Raw genomic sequence first — 19066 nt, forward strand, 5'->3', positions numbered from 1 at the left:
AGTAGCATTCAGTTCTCTTATTGCAACAGCTGTATTAAACAAAGATTGACAGTGTTCTGTGACTGCCTTATCCAACAGAATTTTCCTTAAGCAATCTATTTCTCCATCCTACCTCAGTTTCCCCACTTGTAAAATGGACAGAGTGGGAGCTTCTTATTTGACAGTTTGTGTCAAGATGTGCCCAAGGAGAAAATCAGTTTTTAAGAGCTCGTTGAGTTTCTTTTCCCAGCTGAATGGGTACTCAAAATACAGACTCAAGCGAGAAACATTCCCAGGCACCTGGGAGAAGTAGATAGCCCAAATTACTCCACAGAGAGTCCTTGTTTGACCACCCCATGGAAAAACAGCATGTCATGTTCAGGCTTGTTCTGTTAGATGCTTTAATAGACAATCGGATAAATACATTTCTTTTCCTCAAAGAGAGAAACCTTCTACAGAAAAGGCCACTGTATTTTAATGTCACTCCAACTTCCAATTGGGCCAGAAGGTCTAAACATTTCTTTCCAGGCCTTTGGTTTCCCAGAAGGTGGGGCTTTTTCACCGGCTAGTGAAAATTCAGATAATTCTACCAAATACAGTATGAAAGAAGAGGTCCATCAGGCGAAGACAGAGAAGACAAAGAGAGGGCACTTTTCTTTACTCTGTTCAAGCCTCTTGGCATCCTGCTGGGTAATTCACACCAATTTCGAGGATGCAGAGAGAGCCTAAGGTAAACTTGAAGACGGAAGGGGGCTGAATTATCATTTTTTTGGTGAAGTCCTAGATAAGAACAGCCCACCAGAGGAGTGCTGGTTCACTACACGATGAGATACAATGAACACAACACTCTGCGTTCCAAGCGGGAGCCAGCAGGCGCTGGTGGTGTCCCGGTTGTCACCTGGGTGCTGTCCCCACCTGTCCGGCACCAGCGGCTGCCAGCAGCAGCCCTGGGCTGGGGCGGCCAGCACGGAGCCAGGCTGTCCCCTCACCCCCCTCCCACCTCCCCCTCGCCAGGACTTTGTGTCCTAAAAGCTCATTCTTTCCATAGCGTAAAAAATAAACCAGCATGTGCTCCTCTCCAGCGCCGCCCGTCTCCACAGCGGCCCCGGGTGGGTTGTTGTTGTGGTTCGGCTCTGCCTCTCCTTAAATAACAGAATTACAGCGGGTCTAATCCTGCAAAGTGCTGAGTAACAGCTCGTTCCCAATAAATTAAGCAGGCACTCAGCGCAGCAGCCTGATATTTGTATCCATGTCCTCCCGGATTATCAGTCTCTGCTCCTCGCTCTCTGCCCGGCCCCTCGGGGAGCAATTATCTGTGAATGAGAACAGAATAACTCTTTTAGCAGAAGGTTTCCACACTCGCGCACAACCAGCGCTCTGAATGGATTTATCATGCTTGCTAAAAAGGGAGGTGGCAAAAAATCCTCCCCCCCCACCTCCTTCTCTCTTTTTCTTCTCCTATATTTTAAGGAGAAATCCCTGAAGCAGCAGTCGATCCCCGGTGGCTCCACACACCAGGGGGAAAAAAAAAAAAAAAGAAAAAAAAATAGAAAAAAAAATGGATATAGTAAAACTTTTAAGGGAGGCATGAATCGGTTCTTCAGAAAAACAAGGCAGCGGTGCCAACTGGAAATGTTTGCTTTGGGGGTGAGTTAGATGGCTGGCGTCAGCCAGGGCTAAAGACATGCCAGCGGAATGCAATATTGGGGAAGCAGCAGGTCACTCAATCACTGGCAATTTGCCCAGGAGCAACTGGATGCCTTCAGATTTTTTTTTTTTTTTTTCCTCCTGTGTGCATGTTGCTTGCTTTTTTTTTTTTTTGCTTTTTTTTTTTTCCCCTCCTCGGCAAACAGAGCCCCAGCAGTTCTGAGGCTGGGGTGCTGGAGGATGGTATTTCTGAAAGGCACGTTCCTGCAGGAATACCCCCGTGGGTCTGCTGGGCTGCACAGCGGTGACATCTGGCAGAAGTGGTTGGGATGGATGAGGCTGAATCCTGCCTGAATCCTGAATCCACGCACAAGGCAGCAGATGCAGCACAGCGCCAGGGCAGTGGGCAGCCCCAAGGAGGGGATGGGGCAGGAGGATGGGACAGCAGCACCTCCAAAAATACCCTCCAGCAAAACAGAATATCTTTTTCCCTCCAGTGACAAGTATCAAACTCTATAGAAGAGAGTTTTGTTTATATTTTGGGGAAGCAGTAGGATTTTTTTTCAAGATCAATATGCTTCATGGAAATGGAGAAATTAGGTAAAAGACAAAAAGAAAATTTCCCCTAATGAACAATGTCCATTAACTCCCCACAGCACAGGAGGAGGGAAAGACCCAACAGGCATTTTTGTCTGCACATCTGTAGTTTTTCATTGCTACATCATTTGTGCAGAGTGCCAGGCTGCACACAGAGCCCAAATAAGCCAGGGAGGGAAAGTGTCCCAGCAGGAGAGGCTCTAAGCGAGGTGGTGGCCTGACCTGCAGCAAGTGGCAGCATTTAGGGATCTGCCTTTTTTGCTAACAGGGGAAATCAGTGTTCAGCCAGCAGATGAATGCAGCACAGTCACCAGCACATGATGGGCTGATGTCGACCGTGGCAACTCTCCAGAGGTAAAAAGGAGCAGTAAAATTGCCCTCGTTGTTGCCTTCTCCTTCCATATGAATGAAACCCAATGTGTGAGGGGAAGGGCATCTCTTGTGAAAGCAAACCCAAAGACCAAGTTTTACCTGAGACTCCAGACTTGCTGAATTCAGTCCCACTCTGAAGCATTTTCACAGTTAAACACCACCACCAAACCCACCCAATTTCCACCAAAATGTCACCACTCCACAGGAAAACACCACCCAAGAGACTGAAGCTGCAGAAGGAGAAGAGGAGAACTACTGCAAAGACAACTCTCATCAATCCATTAAAATACTGGAGAGAAAGTATGGTTGTTCAGAGGCAAACCACAGCTTTGGACAGCAGCTAGGGATCGCTGAGGGCCCTCCTAAGCAGGGTCTGTACCTGTGCTCTTCTGATGTCTCCTGACCTGGCAGCTGCCCTTGCACTGTTGTGCCGTGGTGCCCAGTGACACAGCCACCAGCCCACCCAAGTCCAAAGACCATCAGGCTTTGAACTGCAGCATCAGCTCAGGACACAATGCCCACTTGGAATACAGCTTTTTCCCCCCCCACACTTTTGTTTTCCAGAGTCATTGGTACAGCTTGATCGCTCTTGTCTCTCCATTAACACCTTTCTTCTTACATTTTCATCCTGGTTTTGACTCTTGATCCAGCTATAGGGGAGAATGAACAAAAATGCCCTCAGCATTCAAGGTCTCCATCACTCTCCTTTTCTGCATCCATTTTCATCTTATTAAGATTCATATTTTGAACAAGTGCTGGTCATTAGATCACTGGACCAAGGCTTTATTTAAAATGGATTGCATTCTCAGGTCAGTCACCAGTTTCTTGTGTGATTCTGAGAAGAATCTCCTTTCCCCAGATCCTGTTAATGTCAAATGGATATTGTAACTTTTCCTTTCTGTGCTTTTCTTAGTCTCAAGAAAGAGACTGTCTCACACAAAGTGTATGCACAGCAGCGGTGACATTTGGTTTTATTGTGAAGTATCTTTAACCATTAACAAAATACGCAAGTTCCTGACAATGTATGGGGGGAAAAAAAACATTTCACCAAGTCCTTTTCCACGTAGTAAATTCTTGTGCAAAGTATCACACCAGTGTGTCCAGCCCATATAACAGCTCTAGGTGCTGTAGTTGACTATAAAACCTTAAGTCTTAATTGCCTGTAAGTGCCTCCTTCTTCCCAGGAACACCCTCAGTGTGGTGCAAGGGAGCACTGATGGGCAGTGAGGAAGGAAAGCGGGGACACACTCAGTCACCCCAAAGGATAAATGTCACAGGTGAGTTCTGCCACCCAACCCTGTGTTCCATGGCTGCAGATCAAGCCATGGTGGCCAACAGAGGCAGGCAGGACTGAGCCATTTGCTTCTGCCTCAGTGCTACTGTGTAATTTGGGGAAGTCAGTTTTGTTCCCCATACCTCAGTTTCCCCATCTGGAACATGGAAATAATTTTATTGGCTTCTTTTTAAAGGCCTTTCAAAGGAACAGCCCTTTTAAAGAGGTAAGTTGTATTATAAGCAACGGACTCTCACGTCTGCCAAGAACCAAAAGTGATATGAGGGAGATGAAATTCAGGCCACCTCATCAGCAAAGCATGTTGACCTGGCCTTCAAGACAAGGTTAGGGCTCTTGGAGAGAGCCCATTCCTTTTTGGGACGGAAAGGAGTGGACGTAGACCTAGCACATGCTTTCCTATTATTAGTCATTTGTATCCATGTATTGCTGCAAATGTGTACAGCCCTCAACAACCCACCAAGGCAAGGGCACAGCCTAAAGTCATCTAACCCAGCAGCTCATCAAAAGTCATCTAACCCATAGCTCCTCACTATGGGGGATGAGGAGAGTTCCCAGGTAATTTCCCCTTGATGGCTGGGGCAGGATGGATGCAACCAGTCCTCACCAAGCCTGCAAACCCCAGCACCTCCATGAGCCTCTCAGCAGGACTGGAGAGGGACAAGAGCAGGCAGAGGGACCTACCCAGGGACCAAGTGGAGAGCCCGGCATCTCTAGAGAACCAGGTGGGTGACTCACATTTGGCTGGGGGAAGCGGGCGAGGTGCAGGCACAGGCGAGGTTCCTGAGGACCTCACAAACAGGGCTGGAAGCACGACCGAGAGCTGCTTTGCACGACAGGGCCAAATCCGCGGCTGGCAGCGCTCCTGCGGCCGCCCCGGTGTGTTTGTGTAAGGATCCAGGCCCGGGCGCGCTGGGAGGCACCGGCTGCCGGGGCTGGCATGCCAGCCGGAGGCCCAGACGTGGGACAGTGCCAGATGCCGGGCATATTTTGTCAGCTGTGCGGGCTGCGGGCTGTCACACGGGGCTGGCCGTGCACCTGCGCGACCCCGAGCTGCTAACAGCCGGCAACAGCGCTCTGGTGCCGGATCACTGTCTGCCCCATCCCTGGGAGCAGGGATAAATCAGCCTCCCCACGGGTAACCCCGGGGCTGGCTGCAAATGCTGGTGCACCTAATGCATCATAATTATGCTCCTTGCCACGGCTCGAGGTGTGCGGCCTGCTGCGCTCCACCGGGCCCGGAGCGTGGGGTGCTCAGTGCTCCCGGTGCTCCTGGGCCATCCTCTGGAGCTGATGCGGCTCTCAGGGTCTCCTGATGCAATTGCTGAATGTTTGGGAACCTCCAAGCAAAGATAAGGCCAGAAAAAAATTCTGGGAGAATAGCTAACACAGGGACAACAGGAGATGTGAAGTGTGTTCAGTAGCCAAAGGCAAGAGCTGCACCAGGCACTGACTATTTGGGGGTTAAAACCTTCTCAGACATGAGGGACAGCATCTGAAGGGGTCAGGGAAGGAGGCACTGATGGACAAAGCTGCATTTACCTATTTTATCACCCCCTCCACAGCAACCTGAGCACCAGCCTCGAGCAATCCAGGCACATCCAGAAGAAAAGTCCTGCTATGTCCAGTCCCTTTGCAGGAAACACACAATGGGTGATGGCTTCCACATTCTCTCTTCTTCCACTGGCCACCCAAAATAAGAGCAATCTGACTAATTACCACAGCTAATTAGCATCAGGATGAAACATCCAATGTGGGCTGCAGACTCTTAGGAAATATATTTTGCTGCCATGAGACACAGAAGAATTATTTCCCAAGCATCATGTGCACAGCACAATCAGCTATGTGACTTTTCCTCTTTTTCCTCATCAGTTCTTGGTTCTTGCATGATGATGATTTTTAATGCCAAAGCATTGTGCTTCATCCCTCTTTATTTCAGGCCACAGGCTCACCACATTTTGGACTGGTTGCAACCCATCTGGTTTCACTAATACTTCTAATATAATATTTATAACTAGCTAAGGGCTGATCATATGACGGGTGTAATCCATAAGTCATGTGCCAGTTGTGGTTATTCTACACCTCAAGCCATTTCTCTGTATTTTTGTGTCCATCGCCTGCTGGGGTATTTCTATGTTTTGTCACTGTTATAGCTTTCCACCTTTGTAGCCTGGCATTAAAGAAGGCTGTCTCAGTAATTGAGAGAAAAAGAATCACTTAGTTTCCACTCAAAAATAGGAAGTGAGATGAGATAATCAACCAAAGCCATTGCTTGCCATCATCTTTGGATTTTCTGAAGGAACTTGTGCTTAGGAAAGTTGTTGAATCTAAACAAAATCATCTTTTCAACAAATTCCTCCTTCCCACTGCCAGAAGGATCATCCAACAGAAACCAAAACCAGGTCTGACAGCTTTAGCTCACCCATAGCCATCTGTGGCAGCCCAGCTTCATCTTCAGCAGACACAGGACCCTTCCTGGCAGACCAGCAGGTGCCAGGGAAAAAAGATCCTCTGTGTAAAAGAGGGAGTTCCAGCTGCATTCAGGAACTTCTTGTTCTCTTTACCCTTCTTACCCTATATTGCTGAGGTGAGAAAGTGGGAAGCATCTCTGGAAAGGTGCTCAGACACATCAAGAGATGTTCTTGATCCTTCCCAAATAGCACTTTATACAATACCTTGAAAAAATTTTGGGTGAGACCATATTTTGGGGGGGGGGGGGGGGGGGCGAGGGGGGGGGGAACCTAAATAAACAGATAGAACCCACTTTTTCCTTATTTCTGAAAAAAATGAATATCATTAGTGTTAAGCCACTGGCACCAGGCTAGGATCTGGCCCCGTGTGGCTGCAGAGGCAGAAGGAGAGTGAATTCTCCCTTTCCACGGGTGCTTACAGTTGGCCACAGCCTGCAAAAGCAAATGATTTAATGATTCATGCTGGCAAGCAGAGAAGGATGACTTCAGGTTTGAGCTTCCCACATCACTTCTAGCAGCTCCCCCCGCAGACCCAACACGTCAGTGGCCAAGACGATTGCACAATGCAGAGCCAAGAGGTGCTGCCTTCTCATCCTCTGGGGCAGGGGCACAAAACAGGGTCCTTCCGTGGCACATGGGAATTCAGCAGCAAAACAGAGGCTGTGCATCAACGTCAGGAGAAACTAAACCTCTCCTTTTTGTGCAGAGCCTTTCAGCAGCAACAGCTTCTACCCCATGGGTCAGTTTATTCAGAACGGCTCCACAGTAATGGGATTAAGAAGCTCTTCACTGCTTGGATCGCTTCTCAGTGGGAAGATCCAAAATCAACTGATGGAAAACAGGATAATTCCTCCTGCAGAGGGAGCAGGATTGTTTGTGGAACCAAATGATCAAACAATGAGTACTTCAAATGTGCCATGTCTGGAGACACGTACCCCAACTCTGCGGGCACCAGGCACAGCACCAGCGCTGGGTTGGGCCCCATGGGGGGCAGGTGGGGATGTCAGTGTTTGAAGGTAGCAGAGATGACAGGGAAAAGGAGCACTCATTCTTTCAGGCAAATCTCAACTGTGAACCTCAGGGTTGGAGGCTCAGCTCCCACGAGAAGCTCTGGAAGGAACTTAAAAACCTGAATTTCCCTAGGATTTGTGGCTGAGCAGTCTCAAATAACACATCCACCATCATATGAGGATGTGCAAAAACACTTCTCTCTATTCCAGAACTGGGTTTCTCCTTCCACCAAGTGCCCTTGTATCTTGCACAAACCCTTATCTCCAAAGAGAAAGATACTCTCAAATTCATACCTTGCCAAACTACTTTTCTGGTTCATCCAGGCCTTAGGATTTGGCACTGAAGAGGGTGAATTTGCTCAGCAGCAGCAGGCACCTACAGCTTGTGAAAGGAGAGCAAGGCAAATTTTGGAAACCCATCAAGTCTCCACCATCAAGAATGGGAGTCACTCAACCAACCTCTCCAAGAGCCTTCATGACTGAAAATATTTCACACTAAAGGCCCTCATACATTTAACATGGACATGTTATTTCAACTTCACTAGTTTTAGGAGCTACTCAGAAATTGTTATTAGAGGCCTTGTACATGTCCAATTTTTCTCCAGTCTCTCTCATGACAGGGAGTGAAGTCTTGTAACAGTCAAGACCCTATTATGAGTTTCCAATGTTCACACAGAGCTTGATGCCTCAAAATTACATTATTCAGGGTCTTCTTCATCTGGAACTGTGAATGGACTGCAGTTGGTCTGAAAACTGAGTTTTCTTCTCTCACAAAAATTCTGACTTTTACTTAAAATAAATAGAAACAGCTAAAAATAAACTTTTTGCTTTTAGATATAAAACTTCAGTAACCATTTGAAATTTCATGCCAGAAACAGTCACTTCTCAAGGAAAAAAAAAATGCTTAATCCACAAAGGAATTTTCTGACAGAAAGCATTTGAGAGGTAAATATTTTGCAGCAGCCCTGGAAATGCTCTTTTGTTTAGCTCACTGCAGTGCACAGTATGTATTTTAAATATCAGTTGGAACACAGACATCTGGACCTTTAAATAGAGAAATCTTTATTATCCCCCCTTCCAGGTAAGCTCCATAATAGATCCTCATAATGATTCTATGCTTTCCTCTCATCCCATTTCCACCTTGATTGTGACGAGGTTTGATACTTATCATGATATATCTGTGGATTTGAAAGCAAATTACTGTCTCAGGAATTCACCAGGGGCTCTGAATGTTATTAGGAGCAATCAGTAGCAGGAAAATGGTTTTAAGTTAGGGTGAATGTGAAAATTAAAGAGCCTCTATGTCCTGTTTGACTGTGCATCATGTTTGGCTCTGCTCAAAGGTGGGTGGAAAGCAGAGGAATAAAAATGTCCACATGAAAACTGGAGTCAGGGCCACAGCACATATTTCACTAGGCTCTTGTTTCAGGGCAGCTGAGGTTGGCTTTCTGATCAGCTCAGCCCGGGTATCACAAAGAGAAACATTATCAGCTCTTTCTGGTGTGCTAATATCCAATTTATTTTTCAGCAGTGCAATTTCCTGCCTGCTCTTTGAACAGCTATCAAAGGACAAGACACCAGATCATGGCAGACATTCTTCTAGTGCTGACATCTGCTAAACTAGTCAGTCTGTTCCTATACAGCCCACTCAATGCATCCTAAAATATTTTATAAGCCACCAGTGGAACAGAGAATGGTAATGTGGGTCCCTGACCTTTATTTCAGCCACCTTGATGTTCAGTACAGATGGGGAATCGCACTTCAGCAGCCAGAATTTCTGGGTCCACTCAGTTTAGGGTTTCTGCATTACCTCCAAACCCAATAAAATCCACTTAATGCCATATGGCACTTCACATCCTTCACTGTTTTTCATCAGAGAGCACTGGCAAATCTGCATATAAGGCTTAATCCAAAAGCCTCTGAAAACCAATGGAAAGATAGTTTTGGATCATGCCTAAAAGCGCAAGACTTTATTTAGAAAACTGCTTTCTACAGCTTTGCTGGAAGGTGTTCCTCCTTTGAAGAAGCACTCAACGAGCAGTGAACACATTCCAACAAAACATCTGGACACCTAGGAAGAAGTTGGTCTCGTTACATTTAGAGAAGCCCAGAAATATCACTGATAAGCTATTGCTCGAACTCACATGTGTTAGCTCTGTGGCTATTTTTGCTTTGGGTGACACCACTGATACCATGAATAAATATCAACATGTTTCACAAACATAGGCAAGTACAGCGAGGCACTACTCACAGCCCATTTTCAGAGTTATTCATGGAACCTGAAGTCTCTGTGTCACTGTCTCTCATGTCCTCTCTGGCTGTATCCCAAAATATTTCCCATACTGCTGCTGACTTCTGCCTTAGTTTTGAGCTCTGCAGCCAGGGTGGAAAAAAAAGTGCCTAAGCACCTGGGTGTTTTCTTGAACAATTGATTGCAGCTTTGCCTCAACCAGTCACTGTTCAAGGAGCCCTTTTCACTGCTTTCTGCTCATCACCATCCTCCTGGGCTGGGATTGTATTTCCTGAGCATGACCTCTCCTATCCCTGATTCACATCTCCTTGACTTCCATTCCATCCTTGTCCTGGGTCCTCCCCTGTGTCATTGCTCTTCCCAATCTTCAACTTAATGCCAGGCTAAAGTTTTATTTTCTTCTTGGAGGGGTTCCTAGGTGTATTTTGGCCAAATTTCTGGGCCATCATCTTGCTTATCCAGACCACTGTATTCTTCAAATTCATATCCACTGAGCACATTTGTTCTCATTCACTTCTTTAGAGCCCTGCCTAACCGTGGCCACCTTGCTGAGACCCTCAGTCTAATTTTTCTTTCCCTGTATTCTTTTGGTACACTGTTCCACGGGGCCCTGCTCAGGATAGAAGTGAGAAGTTCACAGACCAAACTGTCAGAAAGTTGATAATGCCCACAGAGTATGCATTTATGTGCTGTGAAACATGTTAGGAGGCCAAAGTGGAGAAACTGTATTGCAGAACTGCCTTGAATTTTGGCAGGGGTTGTATTTTATATCATATTAAATGTAGGAAGACATTTACTGACGAGTACTAACCCAAGTCCTGCATTAAACTGATGTATTGGTTACCAGTCACATCTTTCATATTTTAAGTAATTGAGTTTTTTCTCTACTTTCAGCATGCTGACAGGCAGTAACACAAAACTGAAGAGTTGTACTGAAAGGAAGCTGAAATGGAAAGTTAGGAGTCAAATGGTTTCAGGACTCACAGATTTTATTTAAACAGTACCTAAATGTTCGTAGAGTGAACAACAGAACAAAGTCTATCAGAAGCAAAGTATGGGAACGAAGTCCAGAAAGGGAATATGGAAGAAATGTGCACAGAGGTAAGCCAATGTTAGAAGTCAATATAAATGTATTAAAAAACCTTCTGAAAAGCAATTTTCTAAAGCTCTGAAAGCTAATAACAAAAGCTGCCTCAAAGCAAGTGGTTTTCCAGACAGCTGTTCAGACTGATAGATGATCAATATGTGATAAATGAGCACTCAAGACACATTATCTCATGATAGCAAAGTCAAATAAATACTGAGGATGCATCCCACCTTGCAGCCTCTCCTCCTCAGAGCACATCTGAAGAGATTCCTCAAACTGAAGCGCCAGTAGAAAAGATTTTCAAACAAACTGATAAAATGAATGAGACCAATCTGCAAGGCCAGACAGCATTCACCCAAGAGCTCTATGGAAATCCAGAGAGGAAATTGCTGAATGGTTATCTGTGGTGCAAAGCCAGCCTGCTGTTTAAATCAGCCTATGCCAAAAGAATAAAAGCAATAAATGTAATGCAAAATGAAAAAGCAGGTTCCAGAGAAGGAACGAAAACACACAAGTGCGATTCTGTGTAAGGCAAACTGATCAACATTCTAAAAAAGAACATTAGAGACAGCAGAGAGCAAGGTGTAATGTGGAAGAATCAAGTGTTGTATCTGCAGGAGGGAATCCTGTTTCACAAATTGAGTTTTTGGGACTGTCACTGAGGGAATGGTGTTGTGAGTGATGCCATTCCCTTGGCGTTACAAATGTGAGAACCTATGAAAAATTTCAAAGTAAGAGCTACCCTGGATGGTTTTCTAAAAATAAGAATTTAGTGCTCCATGAGAATTAAAAAAGCAAAGAGAAAATTGAAAACTAGTAGGAAAAGACTTCAGAGCAATATCACAAGTTTTTGCACATAGCTCCAATGCGTCAATCTCACACAGGATAGAGCAGAACTACAAAAGACAAGGAAGCACAACAAGACACCAGAGACAGGGAACAGTTTCCAGACAAAAGAGCCAGAATAGGCTAAAACCCTTCATCTTGGGAGAAAAATACATCAGAGGGGATCTGAGAGAGGTCTGTGAAGTCATGGCTTGCATGGAGAAGGTGAACAGGAAATAATTGTGCACCATTTCTCAAAACTTCAAGGGCCAGAGAGAGACAGTAACTAATGAAATTATGAGACACAAAGTTAAGAACAGAAAAAAAGGACATTTCTCTCACAAATGAGTTATGGGACTGTCATGGGCACTAAAAATTACAAATTAGTACAAATGGGCTTAAAACAGTAATGATGGCAGCAGGGCTGTTAAACACCATAATCCAAACTCAGCCTCAGGAGATCCCTTAGCTGCTGACTGCCAGAAGCTGCAGTGATGTACCACAGGTAGCACCACTCTGCACTCAATGTGCTTCTTCCTTTTATTATTATTATTATTATTTATTTTTTTACAGTTTCTTAGAATCTTTCTATTTTATGATTTCAAGATAAATTACAGAAGCATGACCCTGGACCCCATGTCCTTATTCACTAACATGCCTCTGCAGAAATGTATCCCAACATGAAGTTCAAACTTAACCAGAGACAAGGTGCTACATGAGATTTTGTGGAAAAATACACCATTGGTATACTCTAATAGTAAATTCAGCCTTTCTGATGAATGATTAATAGAAGAATATAATAGACTTTAGCAGATGGTAAGATCTCCAGGAGGAGGAGCCTCTCTAAGCATCTCTACCTTCCCAAAACCTCAATTTCTCCACCATGGTGGGAACAGCCCACTGGAGATGTGAGCACATTAGCTCACATAAGTGAAGCTGTCAGTGATAGTGCTCTTCCCTTTTCACCATTAAAAGCTCTTTTACACCTACAGAGTCTGACCAGAGACTTTGGAATAAATATGCCTCTAATTGCACACTTTCTACGTAACCACTAAGAGTCACTGGGAATTCTTGGGACCTTGCAGACCACAGTCAACAGCCATCATTGAAAAATCTGGCAAACAAATATTTGCTTTGCCCTCACCCACAAAAGTAAACTTCCACCCAAAATTTATGGGTTTTAACTAAAAGAGAGTCTGTCCTGTACCTATGTCCAATTTAAGGTTAACTGTCCTTTTTCTAAAACAAAAGAACAATAAGTGAAAGATTTTAATATCTTCAGACCTCATCCTTTTCACTTGTTTTTTTTTGTTGTTCTTTTTTTTTTTTCCAGGGGACCTGAAACTTCAAAAGAGAAAAGCCTAAAGAATGTTGTGTGTACATGGGGTGACTAAGTTTGAGCTAATGGTGATACTGGGCATCTTGTTGGTGCAGTAGGGGACAGGGAGCACAGTGAGGAGGTGGGCTGGGGCGAGGCAGGACATGTTACTGCTGCTCACCAGGATCCAGGAGACCAGGGACACTACAGGGAACAGCCCACTAGGGGATTTTGGCAGAGCTGGGACTATACCTCATGTCCATCTCCACACACAGCCCCTCTCCTGACCACAGGAACAACCTCCCAGCCTCACACAGGTCCTATGCAAACAAATGGGAGGATTTTTACTGGTTTTAATGATGTATGAGGTCAGATGGAGCTGAAGCCAGACCAGCTGCCAGTGCAACTGTGCATAAATCAGTGCATTGGCTCACAGATGGAGAAAGAGTTGAGGTTTTTGCAGGTCCTTACCCAGCTATTCAGCCTCCCCTACATCTCACACCCAAGAAATTTTGGAGCCAACACTGCCCTTGCTGAAGTCCCTGGGTGAGCTGTCCTTGACCTCGATGGCCCCAGGGTCCCTGTCTAAGCTGCCACAGCATGGCTCAGCCTCTGACAGGTCCCTGGGGACACATCTATGGCCCTGCCTTAGCTGGAGGGAGGCACTGAGACACTGGTTTGGGTAAGGTAGTACTTCCACTAGGGCTAGGCTGAGAACTTCAGTTTCTTTTCATTTTAAACAACACTACTTCTTTATAAAATTGAGCCTCTCCACCTGCAGGAGAGTGCAGATCCATATTGATTTGCAACACTGCTGAGGACCCAGTGTCTCCCACCAAGAAGCATGGTGATGTATCAGAAAGTCAGATATCTGTTGGAGATTCAGTAATAGTAGGGCTAGAGGGAACCTGTATGATTATTTAGTTCAGCTTTCCACACAAATTCATACAGTAATTCCTGCATCATGTCCCCAGCTAAAAATCTATCATCTGTTTTTGAAATGTGTCCAGTTTATATTTATACAATTCAAGCAGTATAGGCTCCACTATTCTTTTATGCATTGTACTGCAAACAATCATTATGTTTGGCATAACTGCATTGCTCTTCTCACAAGCCTCATTTTTTCTGCCTCTGGGTATCATTGCACCTCTTTCTGATAGACAGAAATGCCACGGGACAGCAGCAACATCCTCCACATGGAGAGGTGAACAGGCAACAAAGGCATTCACCCTTTGCTCTTTGCTGAGATAGACTGACAAAACATATTTTACAGACCTCAGATCACTGTTACAGCTGAAGAGAAGAGAGGACACTTACATCTCATCATTCAGGCTAAGAGAACAAAATTGAGCTGCAGGCTGTCATAAGCACTTTTTTCCTCTAAATGCATATTGACTGTGTCAAGTAAAAAATAAGCATTTAAAAAGACATACAGCTTTAAGTCAATGACAGATATGACTCCAATATACATTGTGTGTGAATAATTCTCATTTCCTATCTCATTTCACTATCCTTCCTCAGTTTCATACTATCCAAGAGGACTCACATAATCCTGCCCATGCACATTTGCCAAGTCTCCAAATAGCTTTAAAACAACCCACTGATGAGAGACCACCAACTTTACAGGTTCTTACAACTCCCACTGTACATTTTATGGGTATTTAGAAATGCTACAGGGTTTTCCTAATGCTGGAGAAATTTCAGTTCTCTTCACTAATAATAGACATGTGTTTCAGCAGCCTTTCCTCACTTTTCCTCTCCTCGCCTGCCTACATTCTCAAATTGCTGCTTTTTAAGATGTATTTTTCATAGAACTATAAAACCAGAGACATTTTTTTCATTTTTTTTTCTTTTTATCCTCAGATTAAGGACTGGACAAAACTTTCAGCCTGCCAAGCTTATGCTTTCTTCCTTTCTTTCTTTTTTTTTTTTTTTTGGTTGTTATTTAAATACTTCACAATAAAAGAATGTGCTCCCGATGGAATTTTTACTGCAAAAAGAAAAGTTCTCCCTTTCTTCTTTCTTATATCTTGTACATTTTGAAACACATACGGAAACCCTGAAACCTCCTGAGGAAGATGCCTGCTCACATGTCAGACTATTAATGATAATGTCAGACTACATGACACATATTTAAACATTAAAAGAAGAAGAATTAAGCCTGCATCTCAGTCTCACTTTGATGATTCAACTTCACATTGATATTCTCATCTTGCCACTTGTAATCAGACTTCTGGTTTTGCTCTTCAACAGCATTTTAAAATAATTCCTCTTACCTAAGGAGGATGTTGGAAACTGTACATGAGAGTAGCTGTACTTTTTTAACAAGTGCAGAGCTCTGTTTTTTCACAGGGTTTGGAGTCTGTTCTGGTTTCCAGAAGTACAAGGCTGTCACCAGCTGAATCATCTTTCAGAAACGCTCAGGATGCTTTCCCAGGGAAAATGTCCTGTCCTTTGGGCACTGCTTTGGAGACATCTCCCTGACACCCACCTGCAGCATGTCTTTTCCCCATCACCTACTCTGGGCTCTGAAGACAAGCCTTTCAAACATCACAACTGCACCCAATAATTCCTAACTAATTCTTGCCACCTAGCAGATTATTTCCATTTTCCTTCTTATTTGCTTATCCCTTTTAAAAAACACATTGTCTGAAGACACATTCTGGGGTTTCACAGTCTTTTCTTACATCCACATTAATTTTTACCGGGGCAGAGAGCCACCCAACAGGGTGTGTCACCCACTGGGAGAAGGCAGAGACTGATTTAGGGTATGGTGCTGTAGTGCCAGGGAGAAATTGACCCTATGTGGGTGGAGTTAATCCATGACTCTGAGTAACTCAGTGACAAAGGATGCTGGGAGGAGAGGTTAACACTTCTCCAGTGATTTTTACCCAGGACTCTTATGTCCTTCACAGGGGACTGGCAAAGGGTTTATTTCATTATTTCCAATGCCTGACAACCCTTTTGGTCACAAAGGTGGTGGTCTTAATATCCAACATAAATCTCCCTTGCTGTAAGCTGAGGCCATTTCCTCTTGTCCTTTATTTACCCTTGAAGGCAGAGGTAGCAGGGTTGCCTGACAAGTGATGCTGGTGCTGAAGTTATTTTTTTAGTCATTCTCAAAGCAGAGGAGCAACCCCTTTCCCACCTTACCAGTGTGCAGCCATGGCCACACCACCACATCAAAAAATGCCAGGCACATCAAACAGGGCTGGGCTGGAGGTCCAGCACAGAGAACCTCAGAGCTGACAAAGGGGGGAAATGGGAGGACAGCAAGAAGGAGAAAGGGCAGTGGCACAGGACACTGGCACCATCACCTTGGTTCTGCCATAGATGAAACTTTCCCTGGAGTGTGTCTATGTCCTGCAAGTTCCTGCCTTACCCATATCTGTAAAAAATGGACCCATAGGATGCAGCAGGACTGCTAAAATGACACAGCTCTGAGTGCAGACAAGGCTGGCACAACGTGTTTTGCAGAAAGGAGAGGCGAAAAGTTTCACTACAAGTCCTGTCACTGCATTCTCACAGCCAGGTGACTCCCTCCATCTGTTGTTCACCTCATGCCATCATTTTGACACGTAGGCACTATGTAGCAGAATGAGCTGCTGCTTCCATATGGCACAGAGAAGGCAGCACCACCTGCAGATTTTTCTGCATTTGCTCCCAAAAGCCATGTTTCTCTGGGGGCATTGCACAAGATCACACTGCCCCCAGACCAAATTCCAGTGCCAGCACAGCCACAATGCTTTATTTTCCAGAGGCTAGGTTTGTGAGGTCAGGCATCACTGCCCATCTCCACTGCACATGGAAGACACACCAGTGGCTCTGGGGCTACCATGGCATGTGCTGAAGGGATGGGTTTGTTCTTCAGGAAACACACCTTGGCCTAATCGAAAGAGTTAACCTTCATATAAACAACTTAAGCTGGTAGAAAAGGTTGCATGAACTCTTCCACTGCAGTTTAAATCCCTCTCCCTTCAGCCTAGTCCCAAGCAAGTTTCAGTTTCAACCTCTGTTAAGGTAAACAGGAACAACCCAACTGGATGGTGACAGTCCCCACCCAGTTTGCCCTGCTTTAACAGTGGAAGCAAAGGAAGGTGAGCACAGTGGGAGCAGGTTTGTGTGCTCACAGTCTGTGCTCTGTGGCTGGCAGCTGTCCCTGCTGTCCCCTCTGTGAACGGGGCACAGGCAGGGACGGGCTGCGTGCACCGCTCTGTGCGTCACGCTGAGGGACGAGGCCCATCGTGACTCAGCCATGAGCTGGGCCACCCCAGCCATCCTGTGATACCCATAACCACAAGGATACTAAAAGGAGAGAAGGGGAAGGCCTGACGGGCAGTTATGTGACTAGGGACACTCAGGTTTAGGTTTCTTCTTGGAAGCACTCCGTATCGCAGCGACCGCCAAGGCAGCAACTACTTAACCAGCACTGAGAAGATAAACATGCCCTAGGGGAAAAATGAGGGGGAAAATGGTGGAAATGGCTGCAAATGCCTTTGGTTTTTATGGCCTTTATCTATTTACTGCCCAAGTGAATTTGGTTCATGGAGTCAAGCTGGAAAAGCAGGGGGATTTTAGGGAGGCAGAATTTAATGGCTGAGACTGCAATTTTGGGCCAAGGTCCTCCTCTGGTGTGAAGAGCCACCAAATGTTTAACAGAGGCTCCCACTGAAGGATTGACCCTGCTGGAGGGGCTGCTGCTACTGCCACTCACTGGGATGCGTGGGAGAAACATGGTCAACTGAAAATCCCTTTGCTGGCTCTCAGCTTTGAGAGTTAGAGGAACTAAGATGAAAGATGGAGAAAATAGTCATTAAGGCATGCCCTAGCATTAGCAGCAATAATTCACAGGCTCTAGCTGAGGATATCAGGGCGGTTTGCCAGCACCACTACAAGGCAGGGGGGTGCTGCTACCCACACTGGGAAGTCAGGCACTTCTGAGTTCAACTGACTCACCTAAAGTCCTCCTGGAAAGGAAAATCAAACCACAGTGACACTTGGGACACGGGAGGTAATGGAGGCGGCAGCACCGCTGTCACAGATACGGTGCTGAACCAGGACTCGGCACATCTTCCCCAGTACTTTCTCCAAAACCTCTGCTTTCTCCACTTGAAGAAAATCCTTGCAATGTCTGCTCTGGGGCAGCCTGGCCACAGTAGAAAGAGGAAATTAGTCATCAGGCAGAGCTTGTCTTGGATCATGGATCTACACGAGGTCAATAGAAGCTCCTTCTCCTCACCCTACATAGTGCTGATGGCTGCTAGGTTGACATACCATGGGAGGAAGAGGAGGAGGAGGAGGGTGAGGAACCAACATCCCTTTCACTGCTATGGATTCAAGCATCTCACAGCTTGCATCCCATTGATTCTCAGTACAACTTAATGTCTAAGGGGTTTGGATGACTTGAAAAGACAAGTATCTAAATAACAGAAATACTTTTAAAAATTACAAAGTATCTCCTGAAGTCCCTTCTGCCCCAATTTTTTCCTACAATCCTGATAAATGCAGTTTATTCCTAGCTGTGAACTACACCTCTCCATCCCTCCCTCACATACCATCTGCCCACTGCAGAGACCCCTGGCCCTGATTCCCTCGAGGCTGACGTAAGGGGAATTGAGGGGTTTTGGGGTGCTAGCAGAAGGCAGCCCAAAGTTGGTAGCAGTTACCCACATGTGCAGGCTCCCTTGTTAGCTCTGTGAAAAACAGGGCAGACTGATTCTGTGGAATAATTCTTCCTAGTGGGTCCGAATCGGTGGCGGAGCAGCAACCGAAGGATTCCGCGAACGACGGGAGGGATGTGTGGGAAGCATCGGAGCTCCCCCAATTTCCCGTCCCGCCGGGGTGCCGGCTGCGCTCCCGGGCACATTTAGGAAGGCAACGTGAAGTCAGGGACCCCGTGCCTCGCAGATGAGGGTCTTGATGCGGAAAACCAGCGATAAGGGAGGAGAAGCGGGATGAAGTGGTTTGGAAACCAAAACAAATCACACATTTCCCCGGGGAAGCAAGGCAGGGGGCTGGGGGGGAAGCGCACCCGGCGGGTCGCGGCGAGTCTCCGGGGGGCAGGATTTCTCTTCCATCGCATGGAAGAGCGAGATTAAAGAAGAAAGTGGGAGTGGGAGGGGAGGGAAGGGAAGGGGGGGTGGGGGGGGATGAACAAAGGAGATTGGCAGCACAGCTGTTTTGGGAAGAGAAAAAAAAAAAAAAAAAAAAAAAAAAAA

The 19066-nt window shown here is 45.7% G+C and overlaps 2 long non-coding RNA genes across 2 annotated transcripts; one reads left to right on the top strand and one right to left on the bottom strand.

Moving 5' to 3' along the window:
• Positions 1–384: 384 nt before the first annotated feature.
• On the bottom strand, positions 385–18935 carry LOC131579286 (uncharacterized). Its single transcript, XR_009277667.1, has 3 exons — positions 18519–18935; positions 17805–17994; positions 385–1292 (listed from the first exon to the last, which is right to left on the bottom strand). It is a non-coding gene; the product is annotated as an uncharacterized LOC131579286 (long non-coding RNA).
• Positions 4307–6084, top strand: LOC131579285 (uncharacterized). Its single transcript, XR_009277666.1, has 2 exons — positions 4307–4611; positions 5452–6084. It is a non-coding gene; the product is annotated as an uncharacterized LOC131579285 (long non-coding RNA).
• Positions 18936–19066: the final 131 nt, after the last annotated feature.

This window comes from Poecile atricapillus, chromosome 4 (assembly GCF_030490865.1).
Source record: "Poecile atricapillus isolate bPoeAtr1 chromosome 4, bPoeAtr1.hap1, whole genome shotgun sequence".
Lineage (NCBI taxonomy): Eukaryota > Metazoa > Chordata > Aves > Passeriformes > Paridae > Poecile > Poecile atricapillus.